Source organism: Canis lupus, chromosome 21, assembly GCF_011100685.1.
Source record: "Canis lupus familiaris isolate Mischka breed German Shepherd chromosome 21, alternate assembly UU_Cfam_GSD_1.0, whole genome shotgun sequence".
NCBI lineage: Eukaryota > Metazoa > Chordata > Mammalia > Carnivora > Canidae > Canis > Canis lupus.
In genome coordinates this window covers 32925822-32933867 of record NC_049242.1, presented here as the reverse complement: position 1 = coordinate 32933867, position 8046 = coordinate 32925822, and positions in this window count along the sequence as shown.

The following is an 8046-nucleotide window of genomic DNA, read 5'->3' as shown; positions in this document are numbered from 1 at the left end:
ATAAGAACATTTTTTTATGGTGGGTCAGAAGTGTGTAAGAGAATATTTCTTCTAGAAAGAGACATATTTAGTTCAAACAAATAGGATAGGTTTTGGAAGGGAAAGTTTTATTGAATGAGACTCAATATATAGTTAAAGCCATTGTCTAAATGACATTTCAAATAAATGCATTTTACAGATGATAGAAAATTACCTTTTAAGTATTAATATCATAATATTTAAACAGTATGATTAAAGAGTCAACAGGAAACATTGCTTGGCTATGACAGTGGTTATCAAAATCTAGAATTACAGTTCCATTACTACTTAGATTATATTACCATTCCACCTCAAAAGATTTTCTGTCTTTTTTTTGTCCATTTATTCTAAATATAAAAAATTAGGGGTACCTGGGTGACTTTGTCAGTTAAGTGTCTGACTTCAGCTCAGGCCATGATCCCAGGGTCTTGAGATTGGGTCCCACATTGGGCTCCCTGCTCAGTGGGGAGTCTGCTTCTCCCTCTCCCTCTGCCACTCCCCCCGGTTGTGCACTTGTGCTCTTTCTCTCTGTCAAATAAATAGATACATTTTTTTTAAAAAAAAAAGAAAGTTTGGATTAACAGAAGTTTATGTGAAGATGATGTTGGTGTTTTAGTTAAGGAGTGTTAAAGTATCAAGGACTCCGTGTATAGATGTCATTTGTAAGACAGGGACATGTATACAGTTTGTGGAGTATCTAGAAAAGGGCAGTGATAATATGATTATTGTCTTCAGAGCTGTCATGGAAAGTGTTCTTCCTGGCACCAGAAGGCAAGCATTTCCAGTAGGTGGAGATTGCAGAGAAGCATACGTATCCTGGGTCAATTGGAGGGAAGCATCTACTATGAACCAGGGACTATGCTAACTCCTGCAAAGAAGTTAGTATTGCTCATAGTTTTGCAGAAGAAAAAGCTTAGGTTCAGAGTGGTATCAAGATAAATCCATTTAGCACAATTAAATGAATTGTCTCTAAATTTTCTTTCACTGGAAGTGAAAGATGGGATGATCATTTCTTAGCAAAATAGTGAAAAATTTTGGTATTGGGTAGGTGGGATAAGGAGACCTCCAAAGCAATTTCTAATGCTAAAATTCTTCGATTTTAAGACATCTTTATTAAATGGCATTGTGAATCAAATGCAGTCTCTTGTTGACTCACTGCCAACACTACAGACTCATTAATTTGGACTTAAATTATGATCTTTTTACCCAGATTTGAAGGTTTGCAAGTAACTGTTCTCATGGAACCAGAAAGCAGAGATAAACTAGTTTGTGTTATAGCTTGGACTCCTCTGGCAGCTGCCATTTCTTCCTTCCAACATTAGTGCATTCTGAGCTATTATATGCTACTGTCTTATTTGTCTGGCCAGTGACAGCTGTTTCTCACATGGTGTCAAGCATATGGGCATTGTGACAACTGTTTTCTTAAAGATGCTTTTATTCATGGGTCATGGTATGTTCTGGAAGACTGGGACTGCCAGATGCCTGACCAGAATGGAGAAAAATGGGTCTTTATCTGATTTTTTAGTAGTGATTTATCCAAAGGTTTGAGTAGCCTGGTGACTACAGCTTTGTTCTTTCTTTCCAGCACCTTTATCACACTCTTTCCTAGACCTGTGCCTCTAACCAGCAAATCACAGCCACCAAAATCAGAGAGGGGAATTAAATTTAAGCATGCTCTTACTAGACCCAGAGTAGCCTACAAATTTTTAATTAATACAGAAAACCTAGCTCTCTAGGAAGATCACATACTTCAATGTTGACTTAGTCAAACCATGCCAGTTGCCTGGAACAGGAGAAATAGATTGGGAAAGGGAGTATGGTTGACCTAGTAGAGATACTTGTGTTTGCCAGAGGAGACACCTGGAGGGTAAAGGGAGGAGAAAAAGAAATCATCTATACTGTGAGCCTAGATAACAGGAATTTAACTTTGCTTTCATCATGTGACAAACAGGTGGAATGTTTTGGGATTCTGTTATGAATTGCTGGACTCCTGTTATGAATTGGATACACTGGATGACCTTGTACTTGGGGAGCTGCTACAGTGGTTCCCATCTTACTTATTTTGAAAATGGGTAAAGACATGAGAATTTTATTGGTGCTGGGGCTGATCATATGAAAAAGTAATTAATCTTCTTTGAAAGTTCTACAGAAACTTTCCAACATGTCTGAGTTCATAATAATTTCTCTGTGGTATATACGAACCAATGGAGAATAGAAAGTATATTAAAGTGAACAGTTCTCATAAAGACCAGTAAAGACCACAGGGTGTGTGAAGGGGGCCAGTTCTAAGCTCTGAGGAAGGGTAGCTAGAGAGACCAGCTGGGTATACCCTGTGGAGAGTAGGATTTCAGAAATAGTCTCGGTATCAGCAGGTAAGGGGGGAGGGGAAGGGCAGGAATTGAAAAGAGTGACGATTAAAGGGAAACAAAAACAAAGTGAGAATCCCAGTATCAGCCTAAGTTGATTCCACCATTGCGATTCAGCTCTGTCTGTATACCAAAGCCTGGAGGGTGGGACTGAGAAACATCCTAGGAGGAGTGAGCCAGTCAGACATGTCTGACACCTTAACAAAAGTTGTGTTGGCAACATCTTATTAAAAATGGTGGACTAAAAATACAGCATCCTCCTGAAACCCCATAAAAATGACAGTAAAGGAATACTAAATGACATAAATCAATGAGGACAAAAAACATGGGAGAAAAGATAATAGCACTCAAACAGTGTCAACAAAATCTTTTTTTTTTTTTTTAAGATTTTATTTATTCATAGAGACACAGAGAGAGAGAGGCAGAGACACAGGCAGAGGGAGAAGCAGGCTCCCCGCAGGGAACCCGACGTGGGACTCTATCCCAGGTCTCCAGGATCACACCTCAGGCTGCAGGTGGCGCTAAACCACTGCGCACCGGGGCTGCCCTCAACAAAATCTTTGCATCTGGAAAGTAAAAGACAAGCAACAACTATTGGAGCAGTACAGAGGAAGCAGAAACCTAATGGGGAGTAGGGCCTAGAGGTGGGGTGACAATAATAATAAGCAAATGTATACCACAGAACCCCAGAAAAGACTGAGTGAGGAATTGGAGACATCAGTTATCTGAATAGCAAGTGGCAGGGGTGGAGGGCTAAAAACATGATGATTACTTAAGACTATAAAGTAAGTTAGACCTCAGATCCTCACTCATTCATTTGTTCATTCCTTCATCCTCTGGAGAAGCTGAATTAGTTGGAACCCCCAAGAACAGCTGGGAGTTGGGAGGAGACATCTCACTGAAAATGGGAATTTAAAGTTGAGTATTCTGAAGAGTCCGACATTTCTGTCCCTGCATCTTCTCTTAGGACAATGCTTTCACTTCAGCCCTCTCAAGGTGATTTTTTTCTTTCACAGTCCTATTACCGGTCAAGAGTTGGAAGTAGATGCTCTTCCTTTTATCACTGTTTCCCGACATTTCTCCCTTTGTCTTCCCTTAAAACTCCCCAGCTTTGAGTCTCATGCCATCAGGTTGTATTACTTATTTCCCTTCATTGCTGTCATCTACAAAATCTACAAGCCCATGGGTCATTCACTCTCATTTCTCAAAAACTTTAGGTCTTGGCTCATTTCACTCCCCACAACACTACTCCTTATTTAATTATTGATGGTTAATTTACATACATGGATGATCCTTTCAACAGCTGATCAACATATTGGTTCCTTGAATAACAGCGAATAACAGAATAACATATTGGTCAACAGCCTGACATATTCGTTCCTTGAATAACAGCGTTCCACCTATTTTATGCTCTCCTATTGCCTGCATTCATTCCTGTGGTCATACCTTTGATTTTATTTCCAAAAACTAACCCTTCCATAAGGTCAGGCTGATGTATCTCATTGTCTGACCATCACCTTCTATCTTCTAGCCATCTCCTAGTAACTTGATTCCAGCACTCCTTTGACTACCCCCTTTCATTGTCCCTACCTTCCCTGAGTTCCTCTCCTCCCTTCATAACCAGTTTAGGTCCCAGGGTCAGTCATTATGACACTTGTATATACTTTTAACTCCATTTCTCCTCTCTGTCACACTCACTTCACAAAACCACAATGTTAGTTAAAGGCAGCGCTTTGCCTACTCTGCCTAAACTGTGAAGTAATCATGCTGATTGGTCTCTATTTTTTTTCTTTTTACCTTTTATTTTTAAAAAATTCCAGTGTAATTAACATACAATGTTATATTAGTTTCAGGTGTACAATAGTGATTCAACAGTTCCATATATTACTCAGTGCTCATCAAAATAAGTGTGCTCTTAATCCTCTTCATCCATTTCACTCATCTCCCCACCCACCTCCCCTCTGGTAACCATCTGTTTGTTCTCTATAGTTAAAAGTCTGTTTTTGGTTTGTCTCTTTTTTTTCCCTTTGTTCATTTGTTTCTCAAATTCCACATATGAGTGAAATCATATGGTATTTGTCTTTCTCTGATTGGATTATTTTACTTAGCATTTATATTCTCTAGATCCATCCATGTTGTTACAAATGGAAAGACTTTGTTCTTTTTTAATGCTGAATAATATTCCTCTGTGTATGTGTGTGTATACATACATACTGCATTTTTATCCATTCCATCAGTTGATGGGACACTTGGGCTGTTTCCATAGTTTGGCTCTTGTAAATAATGCTGCAAAAAACAGAGGGCTGCATATATCCCTTCAAATTTGTTTTTGTATTCTTTAGGTAAATACCCAGTATTACAATTACTGGCTCCTAGGATAGTTCTATTTTGAATTTTTTTAAGAACCTGCATACTGTTTTCCACAGTGGCTGTACCAATTTGCATTCGGACCAGCAGTGCACAAGGGTTCCTTTTTTCCACATCCTTGCAAACGTTTGTTGTTTCTTCAGTTATTTTAGGTATTCAATGAGGTGATATCTCATTGTGGTTTTGATTTGCATTTCATTGATGAGTGAATGAAATGAGCATCTTTTCATGTGTCTGTTGGTCATCTGTATGTCTTCTGAGAAATGCCTGTTCATGTCTTTGCCCATTTTTAATTGGACTGTTTTACAGATGTTCTAGAAGTTCTTTATAATTTTGGATATTAACCCTTTATTGGCTATGTCATTGGCAAATATATTCTCCCATACTATTTAGTTTTGTTAATGGTTTCCTTTGCTGTGCAGAAGTTTTTTATTTTGATGTAGTCCCAATAGTTTATTTTTGTTTTTGTTTCCCTTGCTTCAGGAGACATATCTAGAAAAAGGATATTATGCCCAATGCCAGAGAAATTACTGCCTGTGCTCTCTTCTAGGACTTTCTTTTATAGTTTCAGGGCTCATATTTCAGTCCTTAACCCATTTTGAGTTTATTTTTGTATATAGTGTAAGAAAATTATCTAGTTTCATTCTTTTGCATGTAGCTGTCCAGTTTTCCAGCACCATTTGTTGAAGAGATTATCTTTTTCCCATTGCATATTCCTGCCTCCTTTGTCGAAGATTGTGACTGGTCTTACCTTAAATTCATGTCCATAACTCTTAGGCCCTTACAGCTGCCCAATATCATATTTTCCTAGTCATTCCCCTTCCTATTCTAGACCAGAGGTCCACAAACTTTTTCTGTAAAGAGCCAGATAATAAGTATTCTAGGCTTTGCAGGTCATGCAGTCTTTTTTACAACTGACCTACTGTGCCAGTGTAGCAGAAAGTAGCCATAGGCAATATGTAAATGAATTGAATTTGAACTTTTATGTAAATCTTTATGTGTCACAATATAGTATTCATTTTTAGATTTTTTTCTCAACGATTTAAAATTATAAAAATTATCCTTAGCTAATAGGCTGTAAAAAAACAGGATTTGGCCCCCAGCTCTACTTTGCTGGGTTATGTCCTAAATTATTTCATACCTTCTCAAGTTTCTAACACTTCTTTCCCCATTCTCATTCTTAGATGACTTTGCTTTCTACTTCATTCATGAAATAATAACACTCACCACCCCTACCATACCTCCCCCCTTATTGGAATCTGTATGCATATATTCAGTTTTCCCTTCTGTTACTGTGTTACTCTAGCACAATACCTAACTACTGTATAACTTACCATGTTTGTTTATCGTCTGTTTCCCCCTCTAAAATCTTAGTTCCAAGAAGATAGGGAGTTTTGTCTGTTTTATATACACTGATGTATATCCAGTACTGAGAACAATGTTTGGCATGTAAGTATTCAGCAAATACTTGAATGAATGAACACTGGCAACCAGACCAGCAAGCAGAAGTTTAGAGAATTTTTCATCAGAGAAACTTACCTCTCCTTCCAAGAGAAAAGACTCCCCTATTTTGATACTTCGAGATCTCCTTGAGCACACTAAGTAGTAATTTTACAAACTGCTTTGAAGAAACACCCACAATAAGAAATCCCCATTTTATGGGATTGACTCAGTACTTAATATGTATATATGATGTGTACATATATAAAACCAAAGTTTCACAAAATTATTTTTATATGTGATATATTCTGATATATTTCCCGTTCTACTTACTGTCATTTGGGGCAGATGGGAGGAAGGTTGGTTGTAACTGGCTACATTTATTTCACAAACAACTAATGGGTTTGCAACCGGAATTTTGAAAAATACTGCAGGGTGTCCTAATTACAAGCCCTGTCATGTACACAGAGCTTCCTATCAGCTTTCTTTCTTAGATCACACTCCTACATATGAACGGATAACCAAGGATGTCCAGACATTTAAGAAAACCTTCTAACACAAAAGACAGAGACAAAGACTGAAAAACAACATAATTTAAGAAATAAAATATTAGAATTATTCTCAGAGAAATAAGATATTGCATCCCCAGATGGAACAGAATGCTATTTAAAGGGTGGGGCGGAAGGGTGGACAAGAAAGTACTCTAATAAACGTAAGACAGGATAACTGAAATGTAAAAATTCAAAAGAAGATTTGGAATTTGGAAATCTTTAAGGAAAAAAAAGAAGAAAAAGGAAGAAATGGTAATTTTTCTTAGGACAAAAACTGCAGCAGTAGGTTTACAGAACAACCAGTCCAGAATGAAGGATGATGATAGACTCCTGGTGGTGTCTCCAGTTTAAAAAATAAACTGATAGGCTTTCTGATGTGGTTGAATGTACTGACAGGAGAATTGTGGATAAATACACTTAAAGCCTTATAGTGAGCCACTTAGAGCTTTATACAGTCTTATAGCTAGATACTTATATAGTCTTATAATTAGCCACTTAAGAAAGCATGGGAAAAAAAGGCTTCAGTCAAAAAACCAAAATGTGGTATTATGCTAATGGGACCAACTATGAATAATATGTGGAGTCATAATAATATGAGGTTATTTACCTAAGGTGATATAGATACATTGAAGAATAATATATGTGTTTATGAGAGGGCATTAGAATATATATACATTGTCTATTTCCTATAGGAAGTAAAATAGACCAAACTGAAAAATCAAGAACTAGTTATAAGTATGTTATTACGAAATATGGAGATATATCCCAGAAGAGATAGTTAAAAAATAAGAAAAAGGTTGTCCAATTTTTAAAAATATACTATATTGGTAAAAATAACATATCTCATGTATTTGAAAATCTTAATGATTAGAGAGAAGGGACTGTTTTCCTTAAGTGTTCCCTTAGGGCACTGGGAAACAAACAATACTGATTTAGCACCCCTCTGAAAGAAACTTTTAAAATTCTCCCTGCTTTGGTACTAAACCTTGTGTTGCTGTTATTTTAGGGACTTCAGTAACTTATCAGCAATAAGGGCACCAGTATCTCTAGGAAAAGACTATATTCTAGCCCCACACATTGTTCCCTGGTGGGGACCAGCAAATGATGTGGAATGACACGCTTATATGGCTTTACAGAAAGTGGAAGACAGAAAATCTCACTAAAGGAGGTCAGGTAGGAGGAAGCATCCTAGCCAGGCACATGATAAAGGAGGCGGCTCATATAAGATTCCTGGGTATGCTCAGAAATAACTGGAAGAAACTGTGTGTGTGTATACTGCCATAACCACGAGCGGCACAATCCAA